Genomic DNA, 18,305 nt, shown 5'->3' on the forward strand with positions numbered 1-18,305 from the left:
CACTCAGACTCCGACTGCTTTTTACATTTTTTAATTAATACTGAAACAATTTTTCAATACTGGCACAATAAGTACTCCTCACCCTATCAGGACGCTTGACTATGGTGCCCCACGCCATCTTGTGAATCATGTCTGCAGTGGGACCAGGGCTGGATTGATTAATGGTAGTGCAGTGCTGCTTGTCCCCAGGAACTGCCTGCACCCGCTTAAAGCATTCCTGTAGTTTTAGAATAGCAGCTAAAACCTCGCATGAAAGTTCAGTTGCTTGAGAGTTTTCTCCCCATTTGAACGGCATCTCTCCCTCCTTTACGTCCTCCACTACAAGGTTGGTGTCTGGGCCTCCTCCACCTGGAGGGTTTCAATAGTTTTTGGCAAGAAGCATCTGTTCTATTTTCAAAGACTCCTCCAGAATTCTGCCGCCCTTGCTTCTGTGGCCTGGAGAATAGCAGAAGAATAGGCGTGTGCGTGTTTCTAGCCAGCCGGAATTTACAGTCCAGAGGCGGTCTCATCTGAATGTATCACACACTGATGATACAAGATCTTTTCCAAATAGCCATTCAAGTTGAGACCGCCTGTGAGCCTCTGGTGCTTTGTTTTATAAGTTATATTTGAAAAATTAAAAAGTATTTACGGTTTAAATGTCTTAATGAAGATTACAAAGAAAAATGGAATTTGTTGGTGTTCGCTTCCATCCCTCCTTTCATTTCCCACAGTGTCTTAGAATCTCCTTGTCACAGAAGATGCTCAAAATCTCGGTGCTGGTTTTCCACTTACTCCCGCAGGATCTTCTTCGTTCCCCTATTTCCAAACTCCTGTCAGCTAGGTGATAAAGGACAGTTCCAAGTTAAGCAAATAGAATGCTTTCTGCTGGCTTTAGCTCCCAACATTACCTTTAGTCCATGGCAATTTATGTGGTTGGAAAATCACATATATTATATCTAACTAATATTACATATTAATATTATATATTATGTTGGAAATATTATATGTACTTTAATATTATATAATATTTAAAATATTATGTGTGTCTTTTGAGGGATACCTTTAAAATTTTTGAGAAACGTGACTAGTAGATGATTGCAGTCACTGTGACGGGGATGGACAGGATGGTAGATGTTAGAGGAATATACGTAGATGGAAGAGAGGGGTTTGCGGGTGTGGGTGGTACTAAAATCGCGCAATATAGGCATCATAACAGCACACAAACGCTCTTCTACTGCTAGGGTGGTAACAATAAAACGCAGTAATGATACCCGAAGTCTCTCTTTCCCATTTAAAATGACCAGTCCTTCAGCTCCTGTAATATGTAGGGCTTAATGGACTATGTATCGTTCATTAGTGTCATGCTTTTCTGGACAAAACATAGCAATTTGAGCAAACCGCCTATGCCAAGTGGGTAGTGATTCCTACTGGTTTAGGGGAATTGGCTGATGGGTGGTCTAGGTACACGCTGCCCTTTGTTTATTCCTAGGTTCTTTCCAATCAACAGAACCTCACATTTAATAAATATCTGCAAGTGTCATTAGTTTCGTTGGGGCTTTTATGTCACTGGGTTAACATACTCTGCGGGGATTATTTGGATCATAGACATACTATATCTGTGTATCTTACTTTTTTTTTTACTAATATAATTTTATTTTTTATTCTTTTAAATTTTTTTATTGGTGCATTATATTCCTACATCATATTGGGGTAAAAAACTTGTGTGTACAAACATGTACTCATCGCTGATTTAACCCTTACCCAATTCCCACCCCATTCCCTCCCCGTCCCTCCCTCCCTTGCTCAGTTTAGTTATTGACTTTGATATGTTTAAGTACATTGTGTGTTTTAGAGATTTTCCTCTTCCCCCCTCCTTTAGGTTGTCTTCTTTGCTTTTTTTTTTCAGTGTCCCTAGCTTGATTTGGAAGAGAGGAGGGATTATGTCTGCACACTTAGTGTGGGTCTGTTGAATATGTCTTAATGGAGGCCATTTGCCAGTGTGGATTTCTCACCTGGACACCTTCCCTTGGTGAACCAATCTATCAATCAGCAGTATTGATTGAGCACCTCTGTTTTCAAGGCAAGAGACTGGGGCTGGTTCCAAGAGCAATAATACATTATGTATTTGTCAAAGACCTTTCTGGCACAGGAAAGCTCTGAGCACATAATCTTATTTTATTCTTTCTGAGAGAGACTAATGGAATAGATTCCATTCCATCTTTGCATTTATTCAGACGAGTCCAAAAATAGTTCAGGACTTGATCAAGGGCACACAGAAAGTGAGAATGAAAAGCTGACATCTTATGTCCTAATCAAAGACTCAAATTAAATGGTCGCCGAGGACTTTCAAGTCACCAGCTAATGGAGTACCAAGGATTTTCTTTGTACATATTCTCACGAGCTTGTTTCAGCAAAAACGATTTGTGCAGGAGGTAATCTGATTATTGACACTATCAATCTTCAGAACGCAGGGTCAGCATTGACTTTCCACATGGCCGTTCTCAACAACTGGGCAAGGTAAGCATAATCACAGGCGAGCTTGAGTTGTGCCTCTAGCTTGGTTTGTGCTTACCTATAGGGGTTCTTCAAAGACAACAAGCTGCTGTCTCAGAAGCATCCAACCAGAGCATAATTCTCACTTCTCAGAGCCGAAATCTTCTGATGAGGACTTGACACGTACAAGCCTTTGACCTTCACTGGCAGGGGGTGGGGAGGCAGAGCGTGTGTTTGCATTTATTTTTAAAATGTGAAGTAGAGTTGAATTGACAGCATCCCTTGACCTTGAAGAAGTGTTGGGATATCTTTTGGGGGGAACAATTTAGGTTCTTAAAATCACTTGCGGAGTACATGGCTTCAGCATAATTTTCTGAAGAGGAGATCTTAAACACAACCAACAAACGAAGCAAAACATGGAAGTCCTAACTCATAAATACAAACCCAATTATTCATTTTGCATGGTAATAATTGCTAGTTGCCAGGGTTACATGGCAAGATGGGGAAGGGTGGGATAGTTAGGCATCTCCCTATGGGTTGTATTTTCCTGGTTCTTTTTATTTTTTTCCAATGTGACCATTGACCTTTGATTGGATGCTGACATTGCAACACTTTCATTGTTGGGCATTGGATTTTTTATATTACCAGGTTTTCTTTGGCATAAAGGTAAGTTACCTGGAAATAGTTTAGTCTTTTGGAGTCCTGCATTTAAGATTTGTTAGGTTGGATCAGAGTAGCACCATCTCCCACTACTTAGGCAAAACTATTCTGAGTAATATACCCAATGTGCCAAGAAGTATAAAGTTTTTAGTTTATCTGATCTGAACAGAAACTAAATCCAGATAACCACTGATTTCTGATTTCTAATTTCTCCAGTCTTTCATCATATAGTTCTTTCTCTGGCCTTCTTTACATGCATGTGCTTGAGTGATTAATTCTGGCAGGAAATCTCTGTAGTCTCCATGCGTTGTCTCATCCCTGATGGTCTGACCTGGGCTTATTCTCCTCAGCCTATCTCTTTCACTGAGGAATCTATGTGTCTTTTCCTGCATTCTCCGTGTGCTGTGTCTTGGAGTCCCTCGAGGCAGTGAGCTGGCTTCACCGAGTGATCCAGAGAACTGGGAGCTGAGCATAATCTCTGTCTCCTTTCTCAGGGATCACTGTTTGTTACCACTGTTGTTTTATATAGTTTGCCTTTTTTTGCTGTTGTTGTTATTTCAGGTCAAACAATAAATCTGGTACCTGTTATATAACATGTCCAGGAATAGAAGTTTATGTTATTATATGAGTAATAAAAACAGGAACTGTTAATCAGGTAAAGCCATTGTCAAAAACCAAACCAAGAGAGGCTGGGTTGGTTATATTTTGAGTATAACTTCACAATAGCTAGCTTATGGTGGCAGCCAATTATATGTGAGAATGGGTTGGGACAAAGGAAGAAATATCCAGATGATTGAGGTCTTCATAACATTTTTTATGCTCAAATAACTTTTTCTTCCTTAAAGTGGCAATGATTTTGAGTTACCAATCAACAATTACCTTCTATTTAATTATTTTATTATTTTTGTTATTTTTTTTTTTGCAGTACTGGGGATGAAACCCAGGTGCATTGTCCCTCCAAGCTACACCCCCAGCCCTATTTGTTAGCATTAAAAATTTTTTTTTGAAACAGGGTCTTACTGAGTTGCGAAGGGACTCGCTAAGTAGCTGAGGCTTTCTGCAAAGTGCGATCCTCCAGTCTGCGTCTCCCGAATGCTGGGATTAAAAGCATGCACCACCACGCCCAGCTATCTATTTAATGATTAACACAGTGTCATTCTTTGCCAAATATCAATATCTGGCATAGGTAGTCACTTTCTCCATCATTGTAAAAATACTTGTCCCAACTTAGAAGAACTGCTTTTCATTTATCCAATTCAGGAAATTAGCAAGTACCAATAGACCATTTTTGTATTTAGCACAGAAGACTTTTTGTCAAGAGGCCTGTGAGAGATTCTGTAGGTTTCTTTTACTCTTTCTAGTATTTGATCCTTATTATTCAGTCAAGAGTCTTCAACAAAGTCTTTACATTTAGTTCTACCCCTTTTTGTTTTATGTATTTTGAAGCTTTTTTGTTTGGTGCAGGCACATTTATGAGTGCTATGATGATTGACCCTTATTTTATTATCTTCTGTCCTTTTGGTCTCTGGCAATTTCATTTTTATTTTTTGAAGTCTTTATTACCTGATTACTTATTATAACCTAGCATGCTTTCTTTTCATTTGTGTTTACCTTGGCATCTATCTTTTTTTTTTCTTTCAACCTACTTCCATCATTGTATTTTTTATTTTTTTTTTTTATTTTTTTGGTACTGGGGATGGAACCCAGGGAACTTCTACCTCCGGGCTACGCTCCCAGACCCGTTTTATATTTTATTTGGAAACAGGGTCTCTTAAACCAGGCGAGGCTGGCTTCGAACCTGCGCGATCCTCCTGTCTCAGCCTCCCAAGCTCTGGGATTACACGTGTGCGCCACCATGCCCGGCTCCATCATTGTATTTGAAATGAGTTTCTTATAGACAACATATAGTTAGGACATGCTTTTTTATTCACCCTGACAACTCTGTCAATTAACACATATGTTTAAACTGTTTAAAATAATTTATAGTAAAATTAATTATTGCCATATTGGGGCTTAGGTATGCCATTTTATTATTTGCTTTCTGTGGGTTCCCTATACTTCTTATTTCTCTGATCCTTTTTTCTTGACATTCTTAAACTTTTTAAAGAATCTACCTTGACATGTTTGTGGTGTTTTTGAATGTATATCTTTGTGTAGTTTTCTTAGTGGTTGCTCTAAATATAACAATATACATATTATGTTAGCTTTTCGTCACTTTGCCCAAAGTACCTGAGAAGAACAACTTAGAGGAGGAAAAGGTTTGTTTATTTATTTGTTTGTTTGTTTGTTTATTTGGTGGTTCTGGGGTTCCTGGAAGCCCTTCTATCTTTGGGCTACACTCCCAGACCTATTTTATATTTTTTATTTTGAAACAGGGTCTCTTAAGCCAGCTAGGCTGGCTCTGAACCAGTGCAATCCTCCTGTCTCTGCCTCCCAAGCGCGGGGATTACAAGCGTGCGCGGGGATTACAAGCGTGCGCCACCACGCCCAGCAGGAGGAAAGGTTTATTGGGTTACAGTTTCAGAGGTTTCTGTTCATGGTCAACTGGCTCCATTGCTCTGGCTAGAGATGAGGCAGAACATCATGGCAGAAGGGAGTGGAAACTGCTCACCTTATGGTAACCAGGAAGAAGGGAAGGATAGAGAGACAGGAAGAGCCTGGGGACAAGATACAGTCTCCATGAGCATGCCCTCAATTACTTCCTCCAAATCGGGTCCCCTGCCTATAGTTTTCACCTTCTCCTTGGAGTCAATTCAAATTATTAATACATAAAATGGATTAATCCACCACTGGGTTTAGAGCCCTCATAATCGAATTCCTTCCCCAAAGCCCTGGCTCTGTGCTTTGCTCCACTGGGGATCATGTCTTCAACATATCAATTTTTGGGGTACATTATAGATCCAAACCATAGCACATATGTAACTTATCACTGTATTTAGAATGGCATTATATCACATTAAGTACAGAAATACCACATTGGATAGTGTTATGTGTCTTTTCAACATCAAAGATGGTTTTAAAAATTCAGTAGGAGGGGAGCCTATTTTATTTGTCCCTGTTTTGTGTGCCCAGGGGCATTTTACCTCCCAGCCCTAATTTTTTAGTCTTTTTATTTTTGAAACAGGGACTCGCTGAGTTGCGAAGAGCCTCACAAAGCAGCTGAGGCTGTACGCAAACTGTGATCCTTCGATTTCCACCTCCTGAGTGCTGACATTACAAGTATGCTCCACCATGCCCGGCTATTATTTGTCCCTGTTTTTTTTTTTTTCTTTTTTTTCATATTTATTTTTAATTGGTGCATTGTATTCATACATCATAGTGGGATACATACTTTTTTAGACATACATGCACACATTGCCCAGTCAGCCCCCACCCGATCCCCACCCCGTTCTCTCCCTATCCCCCCCTCCTATGCTTGGCTTAGTAGTTGACATCTAGTATTATAGCAATTTATCCAAAATTAAAAATGATAATCTCACATAACAGTTTCATTTGTCCGATACCAAGCTTTTGATGACTTAAAGATAACATTTCAATATTTCTTTTTGCTTTCTTTCTTACCAAAGAATCTATTTTTTTCTATTTTTTAGGTGAAACTATCATATATTTATATATTTATTTTTCAGAAAAAAAAATCTATCCTAATATGGAATATGGACTCTAGGTACCCACATCGATCTTGAAAAAGAACAAAGCTAGAAGATATATATTTTCTGATTTCAAACCATATAAAGCTACAATAATTGAAACAGTGTAGTACTATTCTAAAGGCAGATATATAAACCATTGGAGTTAAATAAAAGCCTAGACCTAAATTCTTTCCTATATTGTCGTTATTTTTGACAAGGTTTCCACGAACATTTGGTGGTAGAAATAATAATCTTTTAACTAAATATTGTTGAAAAATAATAATTACATGGAAAAGAATAAAATTGGACCCTTACCTAATCCCATATACAAATATTAACTCAAAATAGATAAAAGACCTAAATATAATTCTTAAGACTATAAACTTTTAGGAGAAAATCTGGGTCATTGTCCCTGTTTTAACCCATTTCATTGTCTCTTTTTTTTTTTTCCTTTTTGAAATTTCAAGTCCCTTTCTATTATAATTTTTTTCTTTTTTTGTGGTACTGGTGATCGAACCCAGGGACATTCTACCTCTGAGCTACACCCCCAGCCCTTTTTTAACTTTTTGGTTTGAAGAGCAAGGTCTCACTAAGTTGCAGAGGCTGGTCATGAACCTGCAGTCCTCCTGTCTCTGCCTCCTGAGTACTGGGATTACGAGCGTGTGCCACCACACTCAGCTTATACTTCCTTTATGTTTAGGGAGTTTTCTTTGGTGATCCTTTTATGATAATGTCAGCTGACAACAAATTAGTTTTCTTTCATTGGAACAAGAGACTTTATTTTCCCTTCACTGCTGAAGAATATTTTTTGTTGGCTATAGAATGAAACATTAGCAATTCTTTTAACATTTGAAAAATATGTGCCTACTTCCTCTGGCTCAATGGTTTCACCTGAAAAATTTTAAGAAAAGCTCAACAAAGTCTATGGTCAAAGAAATTCAAAACCAAGCTTCTAAAAACAAAGAAAAAAATCTTGAAAGAAACAAGAAATTTAACTGAACACTGATATGAATGGCAGCCAATAGTGTGCTCAGACACTGGCCAATGCTCAGAAGCTATAGTCCCAGGCAGCTGTCTGTATGCTGATAAGAGCTAGAGAAACAAATAATCTGAGAAGTCGGAGCCTCAGAACAGCAGGAACCAATGATGCAGCCCCAGTGCGAGATGGAAAGTCCTGGAAACTCCCTGGAGAATCATGGGGGCACCTGCTCAGGAAGAATTATGCTTGCCTTCACCTCTGCTGTTATTTCTGAGAATATTCTTCAGTTCTACAATATTTCTCTGTTCTGTGATTCTGAGGCCATACACATTAAACCTCTTTCTAATACACTGTTTATGTTTTCAGTCTATTTCCTTTTTTTTCTTTTTGCGGTACTGGGGATGGAACCCAGGGACATTCTACTTCTGAGCTACACCCCCAGCCCTATTTTTTAGTCTTTATTTTGAAACAGGGTCTCACTGAGTTGCAGAGGGCCCACCAAGTAGCTGAGGCTGTCCTCGAACCATGATTCTCCGCTCTCAGCCTTCCACATGCCATGCTGGAATTAAAAGCATGCGCCAACCCGCCAGGCTCTATTTCATTTCTTTTGTGTCAACTGGGTAAATTCTATTGATCCATCCTCAAGTTCAAGGATTCTTTCTTCTATCATTTCCACTCTATTATTGAGTCTTTAGTGAATTTTTAAAAAATATAATAAATATATTTTTGAGGTTTGTAATTTTCATTTGGCTATTTTTATAATTTCTAATTTTTGTTGCTAAAATTTTCTGTTTTATTGTTTCAAGAGAATTTACATTGCTTTTTGAAGTATTTTCACAATGAGCATTTTAATTTTTAATTAACATATAATAATATGTATTTTGGAGCACATTGTGACATTTAAACACATGTATACAATATGTTATAAGAGCAGAGTTACTGGTAAACATTTATCATTTCTTCTTTTTAAGAACATTCAAAATCCTATCTGTTAGTGCTTTTAGGGCACATAAATTATTATCAACCATAGTTATCCCATGGTGCTCACTCTCTAACTCTGCAGTCCTGAACTGGGTTACCATCTTTCTATCTGCTCGCCCCTTCACCCCCCAACACACACACCCTTTCTATCTTCTGATTACTATTGTACTTTCTACCTCTACCTGATCCACAGTTTAGCTTCCACATCTAAGCAAGAACATGTGGTATTTGTTGTTCCATGCCTGACTTATTGTACTTAATATAGTGTTCTCTGGTACCGTAAATGATAGAAGTTTGTTCATTCTTATGGATAAATAATATGCAATTGTGTATGCATACTGCATTCTCTTTACTCATGCATTTTTTTTTAGCTTTCATTGGCTGAATTTTGCCATGAGAGTTTATTTTAAAAACTACACATATTTTTCTCTACAAATTCAGAACTTAAAGGAACACTTCACAAGAAAGATAACATTATGTTTTCTATATCATCTCTGAAAAAATCCAAATAAATAATATCACAGTATGTTTGTTTGGCTTCAAATGTATACTAACTTTAGAATAAACATGAAGGTACAAGGGGAAAAAAATCACAGTTAACTATAAGGGTTTCAAGTCCATGTATCCAGCAGTATTCTGGGACCATGGCAAAATAGAAAAGTTGGGAATAAAGGTTCAGAAGAGAAAGGTATGATGTGTTCATTTTGTATTACTCATGGATGCAGGCTGACTCCATGTCTTGGCTTTTGTGAACAGTGTTGCAGTAAGCACGCAAGGGCAGATGTCTCCTCCACATACTGATTTCATTTCCTTTGGATATATGCCCAGTAATGGGATTACCGGATCATATGGCAGTTCTATTTCCAGTTTTCTTGAGAAACTTCCATACTGTTTTCCATAATGGCTGTGCTAATTTACATCCTCCCCCAACAGGGTATGAAAGATCCCCATTCTCCGTTCCCTTGCCAGCATCTGTTACTTTAAGTCCTTTTGACAATAACCATTCTAAGTGGAGTGAGGTGATCTCCCATTGTTGGGGTTGATCTGCATTTCCCTAATGGTTAGTATTATTGAGAATTTTTTCAAATATTGGTCGGTCATTGGTATATATATATATATATTTTTTTGAGAAATGTCTCTTCAGGTTACTTCAGAGATAATCGAATGTTCTTGTCAGTCATCTTAGTATTGGCCTCCATTAATTATCTTTTCTCATTTAAATCATTTTATTTTGGTGGTACTGGGTGTGGAACCCAGAGGCTATACTCCCAGACCTATTTTATACTTTATTTGGAAACAGGGTCTCACTAAGTTGCTGAGAGCCTCACTAAGTAGCTGAGGCTGACTTTGAACCTGTGCCATCCTCCTGTCTTAGCCTCCCAAGAGCAGGGATTACAAGCGTACACCACCATGCCCAGCTTAAATCATATATTTTTTTCTGATTCTTGGTATTTTCTATTTTAGTAGAAATTTACCCTGTTTGGATTTAGAACACATGGCGTGACATGTTTTGTGGGATATGATTCGACCAATGACACTAATTTTCAGAGCTCTTGCAGTTCTAATTCAGTATCCATCTTTGTGCTTTTTTAAGCACCAGTTCTTAAACCATTTGGCACTTTGATTCTGGTTAGTTTTACACTTGACTCGATTATGTCTTCCTGTACAGATTTTAGGAATCCTTTTTTCACTCTCCTTTCTCCTGGATCTTCCCCTGACTCGTTAGTTTGGAGGGTATTAGGTGCAGTCTGCCATCCTTGGAGGGGCGTAGGCATCCACTCTAAGAAGTCTGTGTCCAACACCAAATTAGTAGAAGACAGTAGAGTTCTTCTGTTAACCTGCTGATGTTGGGTAGGGAGTGGGATATCTGATTTTCTGCCTGGCATCCCCAGCAGAGAAGGAAGGTGCTTCACCTAGCCTGCCTATTGTCATTAAGTGTCAACAAGGAGAGAGAAGTCCCCGCACAGTCTCCGATGGCGCTGCAGCTGTAGGCACAGGTCACTCATGAAATTTGGTTAGCATGGAGCTCATGTTGTCAAGAAGACCTCTGTTTTCTGGGGTGGCTCATGTCCTGTCCTTTGGATAATTTCTTGGAGTTCCACCACTCTGCTGCCTCTCCTCCCCACCCTCCTCCATCTCTATATTCATCTATTCTTCTTTTCTTTCTCCTTTTACTCTGCATGTCTATTGAAGGTATGCATTGAAGACCTCTCCATTATCCAGTATGGGTTATAAGGCAGGCAGAAAGAAAACCTAAGGAACTCACTAGCAAATCTTAAGGTAACCCGCTTGCCAGTTCTCCCCTTTCTACCCCTCAGAGTCCTCTTAGACAATCTATTATAACATTTCCAGGACAATTTGTTGTATTGAGAAGAGAGAAGTAAGGAAGTAATTTTTGTTTGTTTGTTTGTTTGTTTGTTTGGTGGTACTGGGGGTGGAATCCAGGGCCTTTCTACCTCCCGGCTATACTCCCAGACCTATTTTATATTTTATTTGGAAACAGGGTCTCACTAAGTTGCTGAGAGCCTCACTGAGAAGCCGAGGCTGGCTTCAAACCTGCGCGATCCTCCTGTCTCAGCCTCCCAAGCGCAGGGATTACAAGTGTGTGCCACCACGCCTGGCAAAAAAGTAATTTTGTATATTCATTTCAGATTTTTCTTGTTGTGGTACTGAGAGTGGAACCCAGGGGATTTCTACCTCCAGGCTATACTCTCAGACCTATTTTATTTAGAAACAGGGTCTCACTAAGTTGCTGAGAGCCTCAGTAAGTAGCGGAGGCTGGCTTTGAACCTGTGCGATCCTCCTGTCTCAGGCCCCCAAGCGCTGGGATTACAAGTGTGCGCCACCACGCCCGGCTCTTATTTCAGAATTTTAAACTCATCATTTCCCTAAGTTCCTGACCTACTGTCCTCATCATTGTTCTAAATAATGGATCTGTATAAATGTGTCTCTCCACCACCATGAAATCCCATCTCATTCCCTTCCTGTGGCCATGTGCTCCAAGGTCTATGATACGTGGCCTTGAATTTGAATGCACCCTTGCAAAACATCAGAATTGTTTTGCTTGTGTCTTTAACCTACATAAAGGAGTCCCATCATTTTTTTTCTTAGACTATGTGCCATATACACATCGAGTTTGTTACTTTTAACAGTTGCAAAAGAAAGAGTCTATTACAGGTTATCTAGTGATAATATCAGCTTATCTCCGTCTCCCTATGATGGTAAGAAACATCACACTCATTCTCATTTCAGTTTCTTTATAGACTAAAATGAGAATTTCACTGGACTATATCCCCAGGGCTGAGAGGGCTGCTTGTTTATGTATGTGTCTACTCAATTTCAGCAGGATTGACACAGTGTTTTCCCAAATGGCTGCCCCAGTTTGTTCTTTTCCTGGTAGAGTTCAAAATTCCTGTCTAAACACTCCTTGCCAATATTTGATGTTATATAATGGATCTAAAATGTGGCTTTATTTTACAGTTCTCTGGTTACTGGAGAATTTGAACATTTCTCTTTACTCTTATTTGTCTAAGCCCTGAAAGAATTAAAGGAGAGCTGAGTCATATCTGCTGAGTCCTTTATGTATATGTTTTACATATTTAACATTTTCTATCAATATGTGACTTTACTGTTGTTCTCATGTGAGAAAGCCAAGGTTAGAGGATTATGTGTCTCTAGTCTAAGCTATAGTCTGTCTTGTTGACCCCGAAGGTCAAATGATCAACGTATCCTTCTACCCCGGGTGCTAGAATGTTTAGTGGAGAGGTTAAGATGGATTATTGTTTTTCTCACAAAAGTAGGGAATTAGATGAGATAAAGAAATATAACTTCACAGCTTCTTCTATTTCCTCATAGTGAACCAGAAATTGAAAATGTGGCTATTGGGGTATACAAATTTGGCCAGGTCTGACATTACTTCCAGGCGAATAATTAAAAATAATCCAGAAACATTCATGGTACTTTATGCATGTATTTTAAGAAGACTGTGACGGCTGGTCAAATAAATTTAAATGTTATCCTTTAGTTTCATCCATTTTCCTGCCAATGACATAATTTCGTTGCTCTTTATGGCTGAGTGCAAGTCCAGTGTGTGTATACATCCACACCACATTTTTGATACTCATTCATCTGTTGGTGAATTCATAGGTTGGTTTTATAATTTGACTATTGTGATTGTGCTGCTATAAGCATGAATATGCCCATATTGCTATAGTCTTCATGGTATGCTAAGTGAGATCAGCCAGTCTTGGAAAGTCAAGGGTCAAATGTTTTCTCTTATTCCATAAGAAGCTAGAGAGAATATAAAACAGGAGGCAAAAGGGTTTTAGGTAATTGAGTGATCAGTAGAATAGTGGAAGGGGGTGGAGGAGGGAGGTGGGGAGGGGAAAAGGAAGAACTGATGCATTTGCGCCATGTCCATGTATGAGGATATCCCTTCCAGTCTCACTGTTACACACGGGGAGGAGAGGAGGGGAAGGGGGCGAGATGGGACCCGAAGGGAAACATACCAAGACCTGAATGCCTGTTTGTTTGCATGAGTTTGAATCTCACTATGATGTTTAATTACAGTGCATCAATGAACGCATGAAAAATGAGTCTTGCTTTCAAAGCACTTTCTGTCTAGTAGAAACACAAATAACCACATTTAGAAGTTCAGCCCAGTGGGGCAGAGGCAGGGACTAGATCCTCCTACAGGTATCTGTCATACTATGCCCTTGAGTGAAAGACCAGGTGGGAGCCAGCTTCACTGTCTTTGCTGTTTTTAGTATAAGCTGAATGAAAAAGATTGTTGGATGTTTAAGACACCTGTGTGACAGATAAGGGAGACAGTAGAACTTTGATGGCTATGCTAATGGAAATTCTAACACCCCAGATATGCTGAAAATGAATTCAGAAAGCTGAGATTGTCAGACATTTAAGGTTCACTTCAGACTGGGGCAAAATATAGACTGTACCAAAAAAGGGGAGGGGGGCTTAAAACCAAGTTGTAAGCCAGCTTTAGTGGCTGGAAATGGACAGGAATCTCATTGAAAAAGCCTAATTTGCCCTCAGTTCACCATCTCTCTCTCCAGCCCGAGTCTCTGCCTCCCAAGGTCCTCCTGGAGCAGCCCAGTGGACCACTCTGATAGTCTAGTAGGGATAAATCCTCGCAGACTGAGTACCCATTACTGTGCAGCTGTGTGACATCAAACATCCTCTCTACTCATCCGTCCTTAATGACTTTCAAATAGGTTAAAGCAACATCTGGGGAGAAAAGAGAGATTAGAAAAATACCCAAGGAGCCATGTGTTCCGTATGAGCCACCTCTATTGACAGAGCACTGCACATTTGCCTGTCAGAAGAGACTTTGTCCATCTTCGTTTTTAATGCCCATTTTACTAAAAGATGAGGAAAGTAAGGTTAACAAGGTTAACGTTCTTGACCAAGCTCCTAAGAAACTTAGTGATGCACGTAGGCTGAAATCAGGCTCCTTAAATCTAAAAACCAAAATTTTAAGCTCACCATTTAAAGTATAGTAAAGAAGCCGGGCGTGGTGGTGCACGCTTGTAATCCCTGCGCTTGGGAGGCGGAGACAGGAGGATCGCGCAGGTTCGAAGCCAGCCGTGCTGTCTTAAGAGACCCTGTTTCCAAATAAAATATAAAATAGGTTTGGGAGTGTAGCCCGGATGTAGAAGGGTTCCATCCCCAGTACCACCAAAAAAAAAAAAAAAAAAAAAGATAGTAAAGAAGAAAGTATTAATTAGTACTTTATTTCAAAAAGTTGTATTTATGAAATATTTAAATTAGAAAGAACATAAAATCACACATGGAAAAAAACTGGGTAAAAATGGACCTGAAAAACAGAAACAAGGGCAATCATAAAAGAGAGAATATCCACCTCCAGTTTTTTTGTGTCTTTAATAAATTATTCTGGGTTGGTACAAATGGCTTTTCTATTCCAGGGAGACCAGAGCTGGGAATGGCTTTAAAAAAGACTATTAGATTAATGGATGAAATATGCTGCAGAACTAAATAGCTTTCATCATTTCATTATATAAAATGCATAGAGGGTGTGTGTTGCCATCTACCCAACGTGGGCTCTGTTGCTAGGATCTTGAGTCTCTTGGGTCACCCTGATAATGGATGTGGGTGCCTCCAAACCAATTCATCTCAGGCACTGGATGACATTTATAGGAGAATTAAACAAACCTTTGACCTACTTGAAAAAAAAAAAAAAAACCTCTCGAAGTAGAAAATGTTGCTTAAAGACATAGCTGTGAGGAAAACTGGGAGCAAGTTAAGCAGATGTGCAAGTAGCATCCTGGGTGAGGCAGCTGCAGGGTGGTGCAGCTGGCCATGTTTTAGATGAAGAAAAATCAAACAATTTCCCAGGACCATTGGTTAAGATGTTTAGAAGCAGAGGTCACCGGAATTCTTGTTTGGAGAACAGATGATGTTTGGAAGGCTGGAGAAAATAGAAAATTAGGCTATATTATGTGACTTTGTTGATCTAGTCAGTGAAATTTGCAAGTGGGGAAAAAAGAACAAGACAGGTGAAGGGCAGAGGGATCATAGCTGTAGTCAGCAAAAGGGTGAAATTAATTGCAACTGAAGCCTGTCTGTAAGACACTAGGTATTTGAGCAAGTGAAATGTTTGCATACCTCAATCTGTAGATAAAATGAAAGTTCATAAACAGAGAGTGATGCAGTCTCTTGGAAGGGAACCAGCTCCTGTTTTAATCAACTAAGTGTCTTTTGGATGAGAATGGAGGAGAGGGGGGCTTGGCTTTCTTTCCTCTGTCTAAGCAATTTTAAAGTATCCTCAAAATGTCTTTGCTGTTTTTCTCATTCTCTTCTTCCTCGTCCTTCCATATTTTTTTTTAACTTTAAAAATGTTTTTGTGCATTGATTCCAAATCTACAGCACCGAGTTAGCCTCTTTCTATATAACTTATCTAAATGGAGAGGATTCCTGAATACTCTGTATGTTAAGTGATAGCTGCATTTGAGATGGAGAAAAGAAGAGGAAAAAAGAAGAAGAAAATATTCTCTTCTCCACTCCTTGTTTGTTCTTTCATGTGTTAACACGACAAAGTTATAAGTTATACAACAAAGAAACTTCTCTTCAGTAGGGTGAATAAAAAGGAAACCAAGATAGTGATCTGCTGTGGAAAGTGCTGTAATTAGAGAGCTATACAAGCTATGTGGGCCTCATGAAGTTGCTGAGGCTGGAGGTGAGCCTGTAATTCTCCTGTCTCTGCCTCCCAAGTGCTGAGATTACAGGTGTGCACCACCATAATCAGCTTATTGCTTTTTTCCTAGTTTTGCTTATTGTCTGGATATATATAAAAAGATTACTTTTTCACAAACAGTACTCATTTTTTAGCTCACCTCTGCTTTAATTTTTTATTGGTTCATTGTGTAGTTATACGTTTTAATGCAGTACAAGATGGTAGAGGCATACATGCACACATCACTCATTTAGCCCTTCTTCCTTCTCTCCATCTCATGTTTATCTTAGGGATTGATATGTTTATGAATGTATACCGTGTACATTACCAGAGTTCCATTTTAATATTTGATTGGGTATCACATTTGATTCAAGGCCCCAGCTAACAAAATCAAAAGTGATTTGTACTATATAATTCTTAATATCCAATAGAAAATGGATCGTTTAGTGAAATATCCATTCCTCTAAAAAAACCAAAGTTTTGCTAAGTTTCCAAAAGAAACCTAACACAGGGAACTTCATGCAGGAGACAATGAATATTATAATGCATAATGGGAAATGTCCCAACAAGGACCTTAAATGAATACCTAGTTTCCTAGAGTAATTTCTTAGTCTAACCAAGGCATATGCCAGAGTCCCCAAGTTAGATATAAATTACATAGAAAAAATAATTATTCATTGGGCAGAAAGCTAATTTAATGTGATCTAATTATGTCAGATTTTAATGACCCAACTGATTATAATTATTATATAAATGCCTAGAGAAGTAAAATGACAGCATGTCCTTGACGCTGACCTTTTGGAGGTGGTTGTATAACCTGGGCTTAAAAAAAAAAACAGGTGAATAGGGAACAAAATGTGGCAGTTATCTCTGGCAAAGTCCGACATTGGTGATATTTCATGGTATTGGCCAAGGAAAACTAATGAGCTATGATTATCTGACAAATAGATGATATGCTATTCCATTATGATGGTTAAAATTTTACTCCCCCCCAAAATCACCTCATTTTTCATGGATAGGTGTGTCATCAAATGTAGCTGAAATGGAATTCGGATGACTATACTATGAGCTATTCAAATTAGAGACAAAGAGTAAAAAAGACCTTGGTCCTGAGATTCCTGACCCTGGTCTGAAAACACCACTCTTTCAATAGATCCGTGGTATTTAGCTGACTTATCTGCTATCAGATATGTTTGATTCAAAGATTTAGACTTGAATTATAACAGATGTAGATTAGATTCAGAACAAACTTGTCTACTATTTAATTTGTTAGGGCTCTAGTGTCCTATGAGTGACATGTCTTTTCTGAGATAAGAACACATCACTCTATAAATAAGGAATTCTAAACAGAATTTACATGGTGCTCAATCCATCTGGTGACAATTTCTGCAGACATGGCTCAGCCATTATATGAGTCACTGACTGAATGGCACCTTTCACCTTGGTAAGAAGCCAAGGGGCAAAGAGGTATCTGGGGAATGCATCATCTCATTTCTTTTTCTTTTTATGTCTAGTTTTTTATTTAAAATGTATTAGTTCAGAAGTTGGGAGGATAATTTATTGACCCTCATTCTATTTCTGATTTCAGTAATTTCTATTTTTTAATATTACTTACCTTTTAATTGCATTGGGCTTTCTTTACTGCTCTTATAGAGTCTTGAGTTAAAAGGCTCATTTCTTTTTGTACTTTTTTTTGCAATTATTCAGTAAGTCAAAATCATAATTATTCTTTTATGATTCTGGAGATCAAACCCAGGAGCATTCTGCCTCTTAGCTATACCTCCAGCTCTTTTAATTTTTTATTTAATTTTGAGACAGAGTCTTGCTAAGTTACCACACACTGGCCTAGAGCGAGCCTATGATCGTCCTGTCTCAGCCTCCCAATTACTGGGGTTACAGGTATGTGCCTGGTTTAAAATCATAAATTTTACCACATATATAATTTTGTTCCCATCTTCACGGGGTTTTCTATGTAGTGTATTCTCTGCAATTTTCTATGCTTTCTGTAAAAGCTGATTTATTTTCTACGTTACCTAAGAGTTATTTATATGCATAAACTTCTATTTCTGAATGGATTTAAATTTTAGAAAACTTGCATTGTTAATTTAGAGCATATTAAGTAAAAAATCACATTATGCATTCAGAGAATGCGACTTAAATGATTCCTGCCTTTAAAAATGTATTGATAAAGCCAGGCGTGGTGGCGCACGCTTGTCATCCCCGCGCTTGGGAAGCAGAGACAGGAGGATCGTGCTGGTTCGAAGCCAGCCGCACTGGCTTACGAGACCCTGTTTCCAAATAAAATATAAAATAGGGCTGGGAGTGTAACCCAGAGATAGAAGGGTTTCCAGGAACCCCAGTACCACCCCCC

This window comes from Muscardinus avellanarius (genome assembly GCF_963383645.1).
Source record: "Muscardinus avellanarius genome assembly, chromosome: 14".
NCBI lineage: Eukaryota > Metazoa > Chordata > Mammalia > Rodentia > Gliridae > Muscardinus > Muscardinus avellanarius.